The 15950-nt window shown below is 36.6% G+C and overlaps 1 protein-coding gene and 1 long non-coding RNA gene across 25 annotated transcripts in view; one reads left to right on the forward strand and one right to left on the reverse strand.

Moving 5' to 3' along the window:
• Anks1b (ankyrin repeat and sterile alpha motif domain containing 1B) overlaps positions 1-15950 on the reverse strand; it is a 1083815-nt gene that overhangs the window by 1014819 nt on the left and 53046 nt on the right. The gene's annotated exons all lie outside the window — the stretch shown is intronic.
• Positions 1-15950, forward strand: part of LOC147823601 (uncharacterized) — a 107169-nt gene that overhangs the window by 20584 nt on the left and 70635 nt on the right. For 2 of the 4 annotated variants that reach the window (XR_015443643.1, XR_015443645.1), the window contains exon 2: positions 2367-2429. The exons of the other annotated variants lie outside the window; for them this stretch is intronic. This is a non-coding gene — a long non-coding RNA (uncharacterized LOC147823601). The remainder of the gene's footprint in view (positions 1-2366; positions 2430-15950) is intronic. 4 annotated transcript variants of the gene reach the window in all.

Consider the following 15950-nt stretch of genomic DNA (forward strand, 5'->3'; position numbering starts at 1 on the left):
GGGGTGAGGTGGAATCTCAGTGTTGTTTTCATCTGCATCTCTCGAATGACCAGTGATGTTAAATATTTTTTCATATGTTTATTTGCTGCTTTTACTTGTTTGTCTGAGAAATGTCTGTTCATTTCAGATGCCCCCAATCAAGTTTGTTAAGTCAAGGATCCACTATACAGTCACCTTCTGAGACACTAAGAGTGAGGAAATCAACATTTGAATCAATCAACATAAGAACTGGGGCAATACAATTCAGCCCATAACAAGTACGCTTAGGCATCTACTGCCTGATAGATGTTACAGAAATTCAAGAATAGCTGAATCTTGAAGAGTTGATTATTTCATCTCAGGAATATATTAAACATGAAACATTCAAAGCAGCAGTTTCAAACACTAGTATTCAACACAATCAATTGTGTATTAAAATTGATATTAATTGGTATATTAATTGGGTATTCTGGCCATACTCAGATATTCTTGGGAGTGAACCAGGGATTTTTATTTTTTATCAAAAAATTTAAGAATTACAACATACACTCAAGTTTAAGGACCACTGACTGAAACCTGAAATGATCAATTCCAAAAAATTGTTTGCAGCCTAGGATGAACTAAGTTGGGTCTCAATTTAGTTCAACTGAAGGGCATGTCAATCCAGACAGCTGGAAATGAGGCAGAATCAAGACTGGTAGAGAAATAAAAAGAACCTCAAAAAAATTATATAGTTATCTAAGTCACTACATTCTCTTCATCATTAAGTCTGTCACTCAAAATTCAGCCTAATACACATTACTCTGTTGCTTTGTCATTTTTCTTCAAATAATGCCTTTCTACAAAAGGAATGTCTAATGAGCAGATATGGATGCTTAAGACATTTTTAAAGGGAGGGCTAGTTAGAATCATACATGATGATTATCTGTTTCAAATTTATTCTAACTCTCATCTACAGTTTTTTTTTGTCAATGGATTATTCCCCCTTTAAACTGTCTCTGGGACAGACTGACATACATTTTCATTACTCTCTAGTCTTTAAGTTGATTCATAATACCAGTGTCTGTATATTTCAATCAGTTATTCAATAGTACTGGATTAAAAGTAAAACTCAGTGAAATAATCTGGTACAATTGCTTTTATAAATAAAACATTTTATTTTGGTATTTTCTAATTTATATACTCCCTTATTCTACCTGTACCTTCTATTCAACAAATACTTATTGTAGGTCACAAAAGTGCCAGAAATCTGGACTATAGTAATAAATAAAACATAGTCTCTGCCCTTCAGAAAAGTAAAGTTTGGGAAAGAGATATATAAACAAATAATCCCAAGAGAAGACAGCATATTACAACAAAGGTAGCCTCAAGGTGCTATGGAAGGTAACACTGCTGGAAGACAGAGCTCACAGACACAGACTGAAAGTGCCCAGGGAAGCATACAGCAAAAGAACAGCAAAAAGCAAGAAAATGCAAGACATGTTCTGAGAAGAGAAAACATGCAAAAAAAAAAAAAAGAGAGAGAGAAAACATGTATGATGGCTATAACTCCAGCCTTGCAAAAGAGGAAATCATGGTGAGCCTTGTTACACTAAATAATGAGCACCTGAACCTATAATGGGACCTCACTGATAAGTGTCTCAAGCATCACAGTTCTGTGCTTAATTCTTATCCTCTAAAATTTTTCGTTTAATGTTCTAGCTACTTCGTGGGAACACATACAGTAATATGCTCTTCATAAACAGAATGTTTTACATCTTAATAACTACCAACAAAATGAGACACTATTCTGCTTCCTAGTGGAAACTGAATGAAAAGTGACAACATTTAAAATGGTGCACTTTGCAGTTTATTTTTTTTTGATACTCTTGTTTTAATACCAGACTTTAGTTTTAACAAGGTGAAGGTGGAATATTCCGTTTTGATTTTGAGGTCACCTAGGAATAATCTCTTCTCTTCATAGAAATTCTTTATAAAATAAAAAATAATTTAAAAACTTAACTGATCCTGATATGAATTAAGAGGGTGTTAACCTTAAAGCTCATTCAAAAGAGCAAGAAGTAAAGCAACATTATGGCAAATCACAGAATTTTAGATCTCAAAGAATACAAAGGCAATGTGGTGTTGTGTCCAAGAATTTAGGGTTCTTCAGAAGTTCAGATTAACAAGGGCCTAATAGCACTGATCATCTGGTACCCTACATAGAAATGTAGCAAATGACCAGAATTAGAGACCAAGAGTTGAAATCAGAATGATATCACTGAGCTCTCCCCAAATCATTTTATTTTAAAGAAATACATTTTTGAGTGAATAGAAATAAAAGTATGGAATTTAATACAGACATTAAATTCATGAGACTTTTTTTTTATTTATTCTGCATCCACTAGGTTAAGGAAAACACCTGTACTAATAATCAAGAAAGCACAGCAGTCACTACCAAGGGAAGTAAGGTGAGATTCAATATACTTTTCCAATTCTTTTGAGTTGTTAAGGAGCCAACCATAAGCTCTCACCCACTGCAGGGATCTCTGAGATAGCCTACCTAATCCAGAATTAGCAGTCTCTGCTGAAATATTATCTTTTTTGTATGTATTTAAGGTATATAACCTGTGGTTTTAATATGGATACATATAGTAAAATGATTACTACAGTCAACCAAATGAACATATCTATCACCCAAGCATGGCAGTGCACACCTGTAATCCCAGCATTCTGGGAAGCTAAGGAAAGAAGATTTTGAGTTCCAGCTCAGGCTGAGCAACTCAACAATTTAGTGGAACCGCGTCTCAAAATAAAAAGGGCTGGGATTTAGCTCAGTGATTCCACTGCCTGCCTCTAAAATGCAAGGTCCCAAGTTCGATCTCCGGTACCAAAAATAATAATAACAATAATAATGATGATTTTTTTAAAATTAAAAAGTAAAATTGAGAAAAGGGGCTGAGCCCTGTCCCACCTCTCCCAGCTCAGAGAAGGTAATCCATGCAGGTGCCAACAGCACCCCCAGACGAAGTTGAAATGAGAAAACACGTGGCATGCCCTACCAAGGTCCCAAGTCATGCTGAAGACACCGAATCACCTCGCTGCAGACAGGCAGGTCTGACCACAGCCTACCGAGGTCCTGAGTTGCATAGAACACGTCGAATCAGCCAGCTGCAGACAGGCAGGTCTGTGCACACCCTACCGAGGTCCCGAGGCACACGGAAGATGCCGAATCACCCCGTTGCAGACAGGCAGCCACGTGGTTCAACACTACAAAGACGCAGAGGACACCAGACCACCAGACCAAGGTACTGAGTCCCGCTGCTCCCAGCCCAGAGGTAGGGGCTTCTGAGACACCATCCCACTGCTCCTGGTTCAGAGGAAGGGGCTTCCCAGCGACCATCCCTCCTGCTGCTCCCAGCCCAGAGGAAAGGGCTTTTGGGCCACCTTCTGTCCCGCTGCTCCTGGCCCACGGAAAGGGGCTTCCAGACCACCATCCCTCCCACCGCTCCCGGCCCAGAGGAAGGGGCTTCTGAGCCATCATCCCACTGCTCCTGATCCAGAGGAAGGGGCTTCCTGGCCAACATCCCTCCGGCTGCTCTGAGCCCACAGGAAAGGGCTTTGGGGTCACCATCCCTACCGCTGCTCCCAGCCCCTGTCCCACCTCTCCCAGCTCAGAGGAGGTAATCTGTGCAGGCACTAACAGCTCCCTGCCCCAGTCGAAATGGGAAAACACGTACATAAGTCTCAAAACCAGATTTCCAGATCACCTACAGCAACCCAAAAGGAAAATGAGATGGAACACTCTGATACTCAACCACCTGGACCCACTGAACTGGCAACAAAAGGGGATCTGGAAAAAATGAAATCAGAAATAATTTCTCAGATAACAGGAGAAATCATGCCCTTAGTGCAAGACATGATTAATAAATCTAGAGAGGAGCTGAGGAACATGATGGAATCCCAACATAAGAAACAAATGGAATCCATACAACACATGCAAATAGATTTCCAGGACATGAAAAACTCCACTGAAAGTCTACACAGCAGAATGAGCCAAAGTGAGGACAGAATTTCAGATATAGAAGATAAGACTGCAATTAGTGACCAGGAAAAGAAAAATTGCTTCAAAATTATAAGGGAACATGAGAAATCAATCCAGCAGCTGCTAGATGATGCAAAGAAGAATAACATAAGACTGATTGGGCTCAATGAAGAAACAGGAGAGTGCAGATGACATAAAAAATCTCTACACAGAAATAATGGCAGAAAACTTCCCAAGCAGGGGAAAAGAGCTTGACATACAGATAAGTGGGGCATATAGGACTCCAAATAGCCTTGATCAAAAAATATCTACACATAGGCATATAATTGTTAAGATGCCAGAAACACAACAGAACAAAGTTCTCCAAGCAGTCAGAGAAAACAAACAAATCACATACAAAGGAAAGTCCATCAGAATCACAGCAGACTTCTCAACACAAACCATCAAGGCAAAAAGAGCTTGGAGTGACATATTCCAAGCCCTAAAAGAAAACAGCCTCCAATCCAGATTCATGTACCCTGAAAAACTATTTTTCAAAATTGATGGAGAAATAAGATACTTTCATGACAAAGAGCACCTTAGAAACTTCGTGAATACCAAACCAGCACTCCAAAGAATTTTACACAATATCCTAGGAACAGACATTGAGGATCACAACCCCAGGAAGCAAAGCAGAATGAACCCATCTGGCATGACAAGAAATTAAATGTAGAGGGGGAGAACCCAACAAAAAGAAAAAGTCATGGCAATGACAAGTTAATATGTTTCAGTTATAACCATCAATGTTAATGGTCTCAATTCACCAATCAAAAGAAATAGACTGCCAGAATGGGACAAGAAGCAAAATCCAACAATGTGCTGCATACAAGAAACACACTTAATTCAAAAGGAAACTCATAGACTGAAAGTTAAAGGGTGGAAAACAATACTCCATGCGACAGGAACCCGAAAAAATGCAGGGGTAGCTATCCTCTTGGCAGATCAAGGAGATTTCAAACCAACACTGATTAAGAGAGACGAAGAAGGACACTACATCCTTGTAAAGGGAAGAATCCAACAGGAAGAGATGACAATCATAAATATCTATGCACCAAACACTAGTGCACCCAACTATATAAAACAAATATTAATGGATATGAAAAGTCATATATGCACTAATACAATTGTAGTGGGAGACCTCAACACCCCACTGTCACAAATAGATAGATCAACTAGACTAAAAATAAGTAATGAAATACTAGAACTCAATCGAACTCTTGAACAAATGAACTTAACAGGTGTTTACGGAGTCTTCCACCACACAAAATCAGAATACACATTCTTCTCAGCTGCACATGGGTCATTCTCCAAAATAGACCACATACTCACACATAGAACATGTTTAAGTAAGTGCAAAGGAATTGAAGTTATCCCCTGTATATTATCAGACCATAGTGCGATGAAATTGGAGATCCATAGCAAAAGAAGCTCAAAAAATTTCACAAACACATGGCAACTGAACAACACACTTCTGAATAACCAATGGGTCACAGAGGAAATTCAAGAAGAAATCAGACAGTTCCTTCAATTAAATGGCAATGACAATACGACATATCGGAATCTATGGGTCACAATGAAAGCAGTCTTACGAGGGAAATTCATAGCAGTGAATACGCATATTAGGAAAACAGAATGAGCCCAATTAAATAACCTGATGGTGAACCTCAAGCTTCTAGAAAAAGAAGAGCAGGACAACCCCAGAGCTCATACAAGGGAGGAAATTATGAAGATCAGAGGAGAAATCAATTCAATGGAGCCTAAGAGAACGATACAAAAAATCAATGAACCCAAGAGTTGGTTCTTCAAAAGAATCAACAAAATTGACAAACCCTTAGCCAACTTTATCAGAAAAAGGAAAGAAAAGGCCCAAATCCATGCAATTAGGAATGAAAAGGGTGAAATTACAACAGACCCAGCAGAAATCCAGAGGATCATCAATACCTACTTCCAGAACCTATATGCCAATAAGATGGACAACACAGAAGAAATGGACAGATTCCTAGATACATACGAATTACCAAAGTTGAACGAAGAAGACCTAAAAATTCTGAACAACCCAATATCAACCAATGAAATTGAAAATGTAATTAAAAACTTAACAACTAAGAAAAGCCTGGGCCCTGATGGCTTCACTGCTGAATTCTACAAGACATTTAGAGAGGAACTGCTGCCACTACTGTTTAAACTCTTCAATAAAATTGAAAGGGAAGAAATACTCCCAATTTCATTCCTGGAAGCAAGCATCACCTTGATCCCCAAAGCAGAGAAAGACCCAACTGAAAAGGAGAACTATAGGCCAATCTCACGAATGAACAGAGATGCAAAAATCCTGAATAAGATACTGGCAAATAGAATGCAGAAGATCATCAAGAAGATCATACACCCTGATCAAGTGGGATTCATCCCAGGGATGCAGGGATGGTTCAATATATGAAAATCAATTAATGTAATACACTATATCAATAGAGCCAAGGACAAAAACCATATGATCATCTCCACAGACACAGAAAAAGCATTTGACAAAATCCAACATGCATTTATGATAAAAACCCTACAAAAAATTGGAATAGATGGTCTCTACCTCAAACTGATAGAAGCCATCTATGAAAAACCAACAGCCAATATCATACTAAATGGTCAAAAACTGAAATCCTTCACACTCAAATCAGGAACAAGACAAGGATGTCCACTTATTCAATACAAGGAACACCACTCTTGTTCAATATAGTTCTGGAAACATTAACCATGGCAATTAGACAAGAGAAAGAAATAAAAGGAATAAAGATAGGAAATGAAGAAGTCAAATGGTCATTATTTGCAGATGACATGATACTCTATATAGAAGACCCCAAGAACTCCACCAAAAGTCTTCTAGACTTAATAACCAAATTCAGTCAAGTAGATGGTTACAAGGTCAACACACAAAAATCAATAGCTTTCCTCTACACCAATGACAGACTCACTGAGAGAGAAATAGGGCAAATAATTCCTTTCACAATAGCATCCAAAAAACTGACATACCTAGGAATCAACCTAAGAAAAGAAATCAAAGACCTCTTCTCTGAAAACTATAGCACTCTGAAAAGAGAGATTGAAGATGATATCAGAAAATGGACAGACATCCCCTGCTCCTGGGTAGGAAGCATTAATATAGTGAAAATGGCCATACCTCCAAAACTGCTATATAGATTCAGTGCAATTCCAATTGATATCCCAACAGCATACTTCACGGACCTTGAGAACACAATCCAAAAATTCATTTGGAACAAGAAGAGACCCAGAATAGCAAAAGCAATTCTAGGTAACAGAGACATGGCAGAGGGTATCACAATCCCCAACCTGCAAATATACTTCAAAGCTACTGTGATAAAAACAGCATGGTACTGGCAAAGAAACAGACCTGAGGACCAGTGGAACAGATTAGAAGATGCAGAAACAATGCCAGACTCACTCAGCCATCTCATCTTTGAAAAAAGAGCCAAACACCCTCACTGGAGGAAAGATAGCCTCTTTAATAAATGGTGCTGGAAAAATTGGGCTTCAACTTGCCAAAGATTAAAACTAGACCTATATCTCTCACCATGCACTAAACTAAAATCAAAATGGATTAAAGATCTAAATATTAAAATAGAAACTCTGAACCAGTTGGAACAGAGGTTAGGTAGAACCCTTGAAGACATCGGTGTAGGAAAAGATTTTATGAACAAAACTTCAGTTGCCTTTGAACTAGCACAATCAACAGGTGGGATCTCTTCTTATTAAAAGGCTTCTGCACAGCAAGAGAAACCACCAGCAGTGTAAAGAGGCAACCAACAATGTGGGAAAAAATCTTCACCTGCTCTTCCTCAGACAAAGGTCTACTATCTCGAATCTATAAAGAACTTAAAAAGACCAGACCTCCCAAATTTAAAGACACAATCCAAAAATGGGCATCTGAAATGAACAGACATTTCTCACACAAAGAAGTAGAAATAGCAAATAAATACATGAAAAAAAGGTTCAGCATCACTGGTCATTCGAGAGATGCAAATGAAAACAACGCTGAGATTCCACTTCACTCCAGAAAGAATGGCTGCTGTCATGAAATCAACCAATAACAAATGCTGGCGGGGCTGTGGGGATAGAGGGACCCTGCTCCACTGCTGGTGGGAGTGTAGACTGGTGCAACCACTGTGGAAATCAGTATGGAGATACCTCAAAGAACTAGGAATGGAAGTCCCATTTGACCCCACTATTCCACTGCTGGGGATCTTCCCCAAAGAATTAAAAGAATCATACCACAGTTATATGTGTGCGCCATGTTCATAGCAGCACAATTTGTGATAGCTAAAACTTGGAAACAGCCCAAATGCCCATCAACTGGAGACTGGATAAAGAAAATGTGGGTTTTTTATAAAATGGAGTCCTACTCAGCCATAAAAAATGAGAAATTAGAGACATTTATAGCTAAGTGGATGCATACTGAGAAGATACTCTTAAGTGAAATAAATAGGACACACATGTATAAATACTGAATAGTTTCCCTGGTGTGAGAAACTGAAAGTGTAAATAAGGACTAAATGTATAATATGTAATGTGAAATAGGAAGAAAAGGGGCAAAGGGGAAGGAAGTGGGTGGGCTAGGGGAAAGGATAGAAGGGAATGGAATTAATATGAGAAAATGGAAAAATATGAACAAAATCTTTGTAAATAGGGAGGAATGGAGGGGTTGAAGGGAGGACTGCGCAAGGCTGAAAAATAAGAACCAAGTGAGACTATGTAAAGGTGCAAATTTCCAATGATGAATGTCATTATATTGTATACCTAAAATGTACCAATGATTAGAATGAATAATTGATAGTGCAAAATAGGAAGAAAAGGTCCAAAGGAGTAGGGGTAGTGGGAGGGGCAGGGGAAAGGAAATAAGGGAAAGGAAAAACGATGAGAAATGGAAAAAATGGAAATAAAGTCTTTGTAAATAGGGAAGGATGGAGGGGGTGAAGGGAGGGCTAGGAATGGGGAAAAGATAAGAACCAAGATGCATTATGTAAAGGTACAATTCCCAATGAGAAATGTAATTGTGTTGTATACCTAAAATGTACCAATAAAAGAAATTTAACCAAAAAAAGAAAAAAGAAAAGGGGCTGAGGATGTAGCTCAGTGCAAAAAGCCTGGGTTCAATCGCCAGCAACTCCAAAAAAATTTTAAAAATCCATCATTTCACTTCATTACCTTTTTCCTTCTCTTTGGTTATAAGAGCTGCTAAAACCTACTCTCAGCAAATTTCCAGTATATAATATTAAATATTAACTAGTCCTCATGCTATACATTAGACCTCTAGACTTATTCATCTTATGTAACTATAACTTTGAACACTTTGACATCTCATCTCCCCAGTCCCACTCCCATTATACTATTTCTATGTATTTGACTTTTTTCCGATTTAGAGTTTGTACGAGATCATGAAATATTTTTCTGAGTCTGGGTTATCTCACTCAGCATTACATTCATCCATGTTATCCCAAATGGCAGTATTTCCTTTTCTAAAAAATTAAATCATACTCTATCACGTCTGTACACACTTCTTTATACATTCATCCACTGATACACATTTAGATTGTTTCCCTATCATATCTGTTGTGAATAATGCTGCAATGAACGTATCTACAATCCAATGCAGATACCCACAAGGTGTTGATTTCCTTCTGGGTGTGACTCAGGCAAGGGACTGAATATTGGGTAATATGATAGTTCTATTTTTAATTTTTTGAGAAACCTCCATCTTATTTTTCCATGTTTCCAATACTGTTTCCCACACTGTTTACAACCATGTAAAAGGGTTCCTTCCCCTTTCTCCACAGCCTCAACACTTAAATTGTCTTTTTTGGAACCCACCACCCTAACAGGTTTTGGTTTGCATTTCTCTGTTAATTAGTGATGATAGTAAGCATCTTCTCATAGGGTTCTGGACCATTTTTTAAGTTTTCTTTGGAGAATATCTATTCAGGTCCTTTGTCCATTTTAATTGGATTATTTGGGTATTTTTTTTGCTATTGAGTTGTGTGAGTTGTTGGATATCAATCTTCTACCAGATGTATGGTTCACAAATATTTTCTTCCAATCCATAGGCTGCCTTTTTAGGTTATTTCCTGTACAGAAGCCTTTTAGTTTAACATAGTCCCACTTGTGCATTGTTGCATTTGTTACGTGAGCTCTTGGTGTGATATCCAAAAAAAAAAAATCACTAATTAGGTCAATGGCAAGGAGCTTTTCCTGCATATTTGCCTACTAGAGTTTTATGGCCTCTCATCATTTGTCTTTTATTCATCTTGAGGTGATTTTTCTGTATGGTAAGAGCCAAATTTCATTCCCTTGCATATGGATTCCAGTTTTCCCAGAGCCATGAGACTATCCTTTTCCCACTGTATCTTCCAGTTGCTCTTTCCGAGCTGTGTATTCTGTTCCACTTGTCTGTGCGTTTGTTTTTATTTCAGTATCACAATGTTTTGATTACTACATTCTTGTAATATAATTTAAAATCAGGAAGTGTGATGCCTTCAACTTTTTCCTTCTCAAGATTGTTTTGGCTGTCTGGAGTCTTTTATGTTTCCAAATAATTTTTTTTTATTTCTGTGAAATATTACCTTCAACTCTCCTTTTTCTTTCTTCTTATATCTTATTTCTCTTTCATTGTTTATTTTTCTTCTATGCTTCTCATTCTAGATCTCAAGAGGATAATATTAGATGCATTGATACAGTCATTATTTTCCTGGCAGATGATTCAGGGTACAATTATAATCTCTTAGAAAAGTAGAGAATTCTTCAGACTACCTAGAATACAGCTGAACTTAATCATCTTTCATCTCAATCATAGAGATATATGAAAATGTATTCCATAAATTACAAGAAGATATAGATAATGAACTATTATCTGGCATTTAAAAAGAATAAAGTACTATTGATATGTGAACATGGATAAATTCTGAAAATATATGCTAATTAAAGAAAACATTCACAAAAGATAATAGGGCTAAGGGCATGGGAGAAATGGGAACTGTTAATATCTATATGGGCTTCTTTTGGAGGTGATGAAAACATTCTAAAATCAGGTTGTGATGGTGGCTGCACAACTCTGTGAATGTATTAAAAACCATTGTATTCTACACTTTAAATGGATAAACTTTATGGTATGAGAATTATACCTCAATACGAAATAATAAAATAATAAAAATAAAAAGCCTCCCTTCTCTTTCTCTCCATATATATATATATATATATATATATACACATACACATACATGCATTGTTCTCAATATCACCCTTGCTTTATCAACCAAAATGTTAAAATTCAAAATTTCAGACTATATTGACTGTATGATGTTAACAATAATAAAAAATTCCAAATATTCATTGAATATATAATGTATGACAGCTATTGTGTTAAAAATAACAAAATTTCATTTAACATTTGTAAAGTCTCTAAAAAGTAGATGATATTACTATCCATTTTACACGTATTATTTCTTTTAATCCTTACAATGAAAACAACTGTTTTCCTCAATTTACACATAAGAAAACTAATTATTTAGGGTGATGAAATAAATCATTCCTTTTTATAACAAGTGGCAAAGCTATAGTTTAAACTTTCTATCACTGGAATCTCCTGCCACTTGAGCTGTCCCTCAATATGGACCACTGAGTCTCAGTGACCTAGAAGCCACTGGTAGGTTCTGAAACTCACAGAACCAAAAACTGAAACCCAGACTCCAACCCAAGTCATGATATAAACTAACCAGACCAGCCAAATTCCAATCCTATCATCAGCTAATGAGGAAACTGGAACAGAAATTTTTCAGGGTCCTATTGCTTAAAAATCCATTTAGGCCAAGAAATACTATCTTGCCAAAAGAAATGATTTATTTTCTGCTCTGTGTCTTTTTTTTTTAATTCATTAAGTTTATTGGTACATTTTAGGTAAACAATATGATGTACCTTTACATGATTTATCTTGGTTCTTATTTTTTTCCCCATTCCCCTGCCTCCCTTCACCCCCTCCACCCTTTCCTATTTACAAAGACTTTGTTTCCATTTTTTCCTTTTATCGTATTTATTTCTTTCCCTTCTTTCCTTCCCCCTACCCCTCCCACTTCCCCTTCCCCTTCCCCTTTGTGACTATTATTGTAACTAGGTTGTGAAAATAGTAAGTATAACTGGAAAATTAAAGTATAATTAACATTTACTTATGACATTTGGTTACCAATATACCACATAATGATTTAATATACCACATAATAATTTAACTTTGTACTATGAAAAAATTTAAGCATATTCAAAAGCAGATAAAAATAGTATAATAAACCCCAATGTACTCATTACTCACCTTAAGAAATTAGCAACTCATCATCAAATTTGTTTCCTGACTACCCTCCCACTCTGAAAGAAATCCAAGACATTACAATATTTCTTCAAATATTTCAGTGCATATCTCTAATAGATTTCCTTGTTAAAAGCATAAGCAATACCACCATGACACCTCAAAATACTACTCATATTAATACAATGACTTAAACTGCAAAAATAAATTTAACTATATAAAAGACAATAATTAATAAAGATTTAAGTATCATTTTAACTGAAATTAAGGCACGTTAAAATGTTAAGAGTTTATGTGAACATTCAGTGACTCACGAATTGGGCAAAACCAGAGAGCTAATTCCCCCATGGGAACATAAGAAAAAAACCTTTATAAGGTGTTCATCATTGATTGATTATGGTGGAAATTCCGTAGTTAGAGGTTATTTGGCATTTTCTGGTTGCTAACATCTTTAAAGATTTCTGATTTGTTAAACTTACAAAAGGTGATCAAAATACACAGAAAATGTTTAAATTTCTTAAAATTCATTATAGTAAAAGGCATTGCCATTAATACTCCTTCAACACACTTATCCCGTAATTCTTCACAATTTCTAAAGCAATTCTGGAAGTCTTCTTTGGTGAGTGTCTTAGTGAGGTTTGAAAAAAAAAAAAAATACAGTGATGCTGCTACCCAGAACCATGCAACAGAAAGGCAGGCTTGTAAACACATTACTGTGTCCCCTCATGTACCAAACTTACTGGATCTGGCACCATGCAACTTCTGGCTCTTCCTCAAAGTCAAACTGATCACAAAAGGTAAATACTTTAAATCAATTCAGGACATTGAGGCAGCTGTGACCGCTCAACTAAAGACACTCTCCTGAAAAAGAACTGCTTTAGAAAGTGGCAAGAACCATGGATAAGTGTGTTCAAAGTGAGGGGGAATATTTTTAGGAGGATTAATGGCAATGTGTCTTTTACTGAAATATTTTTAAATTTAAATTCATTGTTTTTTATCGTACCACCTAAATTTCATTCTACTGTTTACACCAAGTCCCTGTTTGCTTATGTAAGAACCTAAAGTTCTGGAGCCATCTCAGTCTAATGGTCTCCCAGTTAATTTTTTTTAACTGGCAAGTTTCACGTTGAATGTTAACTAAGCTACCTATATGTTCAAAATTTCTATCACTATTGCATTTAATATTATTTCTACATATAGTCAATCATTTCTATAATATCTCTACTCATTAACTGTCATATAGTACTATACTGAATGTGTCTATAAAACTAGAAAATTTAACATTCTAAGTATAGTTTATTAGATTTCAGTTGGTCACTGAGCTTGCCTAGGTATCAAAAAGAAATTAAATTAGGTATAATTTGTTTATAATTAACCTGTGCTGTCTTCTACAGTTCAATTTACTGTCCACTTGGTGACACCAAATGACTATTAAAATTGTTCCAGCAATTTGCCGGTTATTATTTTTCTCTAACTATATATGTTATCTACCTGAAATGTAGATTTATATTTTTTAATTCTGTCACCCTTTTTTTTTATAACTCTCTATAAGCATTTTGTTCCTAATATACTTTCTTATTCCTTCCCTAATTTGCCTTGCCTTCCAAAAATCTTCAAAAGAGCAAAATTATTAAATGATACCTTGATTTAATATATTTTGTCTTGAAATGTACCTTTTAAAAATTAATTTCATTTCCTCAACCTAGCTAATGATAAAATGATGAAATCAAGAAGAGAATAGTTTTTAAAAAGAAGATACCAAATTTCGTATTCTAAATTTATGTCATTTCACTAGCACAACAGACATTTCCTCTGAGAAAGAGTTATAATTATCCTTCACACCTTAAGAAGGGCTTCTCTGATGCCTAAGAAATCCATAGGTAAACACAGTTCCATTCAGTTCCTTTTTTTTTTTTTAAAGACAGGGCCTCACCATGTTGCCCAGACTCACAATCCTCCAATTCAGCCTCCAGAGTGGCTGGGCTATGGGCACAGTCACTGCAGCCAGCACATGGTTTCTTTTGAAATGAAGAACAACCGAAAATTTAATTTTCCTTCATAACGCTAACAAGACGTAAATATCCCTAATGAGGAGGTAACACACACGTTATCTTCAAAATAGCTGCACTGCAGTACCTAAATGTTGGATTTAGGTCATCAGGCTAAATAAAGGCCAATCATCTCCTCACTATTGTAGTTCAATGATAAGTTAAAGCTTGTGAGAATAATTCACTGAAAACAGATATACTTTCAAAAGTTGGGAAAGTCTGGAAATTTTCAAAAATCAAGCCACATTTCATATACATTAAGATAGTTCATCAATTTAAAATACCCTAAAATTAATCCTGTTATACCTGTAAAGAAAACAAAACATAAAACCATTTGCACTATGTATGATTAATCAGTAAAAATAACAGCAAAAATTATTGTGCTGGGCTCTGTATTACTGCCTTCTATCTGTAGCCTTCATCAGAAATCCCATTAAGCCATGAGAAGACCTTGACACCCACACCTTATATCCCTCTAACCTGGGAATTCTCCCAATTCCATGCATAGCCCTGAGGAAGTACACAGCTTCCTATCTGAAGTACCCCTAGCTCTTTCCCCATTTCTTCCCTATTAACACCTTGCAAATATACTTCCTGTGTTTATGTCCTGATCTCAAGGTCCGCTTTAAAGGAAAACCCTATGTAAGATTGTTAGTAATTACAAGTGGCACTAGAAAGCAGACTCTCAGCATGAGAAGCTGAAATTATATCACTTGCTAGTCAAAGGTAGCAAAGATCCAATTTCTAGTGATAAATTAGAGGAGATAACCCATAAAATGCCATGAAGTACAATGACTGAAACATGTACCTGCAGTGGATCATAACATGGTAACAGGAGCAAGGAAAAAGTAAACCATATACAATACTTGAAAGACATGGGGTAATCAAAGATTTTGGAGTACATAAATCAGGACTAGGATTTTTTTTGGAGAAGCTCAGCTGAAAAGACTAAATGCACAGACTGAGCAGGTCCCCCATTAGCCTCCGATATAGAAAGAGGAGGACAATGATGTATGGGATGGTGCTATTTCTGTGGGTCTACATAAGAACACGAAACCCTCAGGGCTGGCAAAATCCACTCCCTTCCCTTTCATAAAGGAAAGCCACCTCCAGTTGCCTGAAGACTTTGCAAAAGATGCATCTGAGAAGAATACCCACCTCAAGGTCTGTCCTGCTTCCTGTCACTGCCCCTAGACCAGTAACTAGCGACAGACCCTACTTAGTTAGAATAATGCCATTTGTGAAGTGCAGCTCCAGCTATGGGAAGAAACAGCTTATTTGCCAAAAAAAAAGGTGCTGATATGAATCTTGAGTGTGCTGGACCAGGGTATAAGGGAAAAATGCTATATACGGGACAGTGTATTCACATGGAGGAGCTCTTGTGCTTCAGAATTTAACTTTAGAAAGGAAATCTGAGCAGGTTCTAAAACACTGTTTCTAAACCTTCCCAAACTCCTCCAAACCAGTTTCAAAGTCTTCTAAACCACATGGTTAGGTACAGTCACAG

The sequence above is a fragment of the Heterocephalus glaber genome, unplaced genomic scaffold (genome assembly GCF_053883595.1).
Source record: "Heterocephalus glaber isolate CG9 unplaced genomic scaffold, H.glaber_assembly_v1.0 deba00001572, whole genome shotgun sequence".
Lineage (NCBI taxonomy): Eukaryota > Metazoa > Chordata > Mammalia > Rodentia > Bathyergidae > Heterocephalus > Heterocephalus glaber.